Source organism: Seriola lalandi, unplaced genomic scaffold (genome assembly GCF_002814215.2).
Source record: "Seriola lalandi dorsalis isolate HSWRI2012SDOR001 ecotype SW California unplaced genomic scaffold, Sedor1 jcf7180002002904, whole genome shotgun sequence".
NCBI lineage: Eukaryota > Metazoa > Chordata > Actinopteri > Carangiformes > Carangidae > Seriola > Seriola lalandi.
In genome coordinates, this window is record NW_019473560.1 from 1 (window position 1) to 1,965 (window position 1,965).

The 1,965-nt window shown below is 41.1% G+C and overlaps 1 pseudogene; it reads left to right on the forward strand.

The window, feature by feature from the left end:
• Positions 1–399: 399 nt before the first annotated feature.
• Positions 400–1,672, forward strand: LOC111666385 (extracellular calcium-sensing receptor pseudogene; annotated as a pseudogene).
• Positions 1,673–1,965: the final 293 nt, after the last annotated feature.

The following is a 1,965-nucleotide window of genomic DNA, read 5'->3' on the forward strand; positions in this document are numbered from 1 at the left end:
AGCAGTAATAATGAACTTAATCAACAGTATATTTGATGGCTGTAAAACCGAAACAGTGAAATGAAAAATGCTAAAACACTTAGGTTGATCACTATGAGTGACCACATATGTGCAGCTACATCCATTCTAAGTTTATCTTCTGCTTTTTCTCATGCATCCTTTCTGTCCATTTCACATCCTATAGGTGCCATTCTCTAATTGCAGTGAGGACTGCGAACCTGGCACCAGAAAGGGGATCATAGATAGTATGCCCACATGCTGCTTTGAATGCACTGAGTGCTCAGATGGAGAGTACAGTAATCATAGAGGTATTAAGAATCCAAACATTCACCATCTCATTCTACTAATGTTACGTCTACTATTGCAGTTTTAACACACACCATTTTTTTATTTACACAGATGCCAGTGTTTGCACCAAGTGTCCAAATAACTCCTGGTCCAATGGGAACCACACATTCTGCTTCCTGAAGGAAATTGAGTTTCTCTCTTGGACAGAACCTTTCGGGATAGCTTTGGCCATATGTGCAGTGGTGGGTGTTGTCTTGACAGCCTTTGCGATGGCAGTCTTTGTCAGATTTCGCAACACCCCAATAGTTAAGGCCACAAATCGAGAATTGTCCTACGCCCTCCTGTTCTCACTTATCTGTTGCTTCTCCAGCTCTCTTGTCTTCATTGGCGAGCCGCAGGATTGGACGTGCCGTTTACGCCAACCTGCCTTTGGGATCAGTTTTGTTCTCTGTATCTCCTGCATCCTTGTGAAAACTAACAGAGTACTTTTGGTATTTGAGGCTAAGATCCCTACAAGTCTCCATCGTAAATGGTGGGGATTAAACCTACAGTTTCTGTTGGTGTTTCTGTGCACATTTGTCCAAGTCATGATATGTGTGGTTTGGCTTTACAATGCCCCTCCTTCCAGTTACAGGAATCATGACATTGATGAGATCATTTTTATCACCTGCAACGAGGGCTCTGTGATGGCTCTTGGGTTTCTTATTGGCTACACATGCCTCCTGGCAGCTATATGTTTCTTCTTTGCATTTAAATCACGGAAACTTCCAGAAAACTTCACAGAAGCTAAGTTCATCACTTTTAGTATGCTTATATTCTTTATTGTTTGGATCTCTTTCATCCCTGCCTACTTTAGTACTTACGGCAAGTTTGTTTCAGCTGTGGAGGTCATTGCTATACTGGCATCCAGTTTTGGGATGCTGGCCTGTATCTTCTTCAACAAGGTCTACATCATTCTCTTCAAACCATCCAGGAACACCATTGAGGAAGTCCGATGCAGCACCGCAGCCCACGCTTTCAAAGTGGCTGCCAAAGCTACACTAAAACATAGCACAGCTTCAAGAAAAAAGTCCAACAGCATTGGTGGATCTTCTGCCTCGACTCCGTCCTCATCCATCAGCCTCAAGACCAACGGCAATGACTGTGACCCGACTTCAGGAAAGCATAAGCCAAGGGTGAGCTTTGGCAGTGGAACAGTTACTCTGTCCTTGAGCTTTGAGGAGTCAAGGAGGAGTTCTCTGATGTGATAGCACATGTGTGGATGTGTCAAGTTTCAGCTTCATCAGTCCCATTAATACAGTGTGTTTCGGACTTTATTTTGAGATGCATTTACATATAGACTTTTTCATCTTCCCATTTTCTTAACATTTTGTCAGAAAGATGATGTTTCACTTGAGAACAACATCACTGCAGATAATATACTGTAATGTACCTGAATCCTGTGACTCACTGATGTAAACTAAGCCTGCTAATAAGAAGACTTTTTGTACAATTAAAAACATGAAATTACATCCTTGAGTTTTTTTCTCTTCATATGGATGTGGTATCTTGTTTAGATTTGTGCCATCTTAGTTCACGGAATATCTATCTATCTATCTATCTATCTATCTATCTATCTATCTATCTATCTATCTATCTATCTATCTATCTATCTATCTATCTATCTATCTATCTATC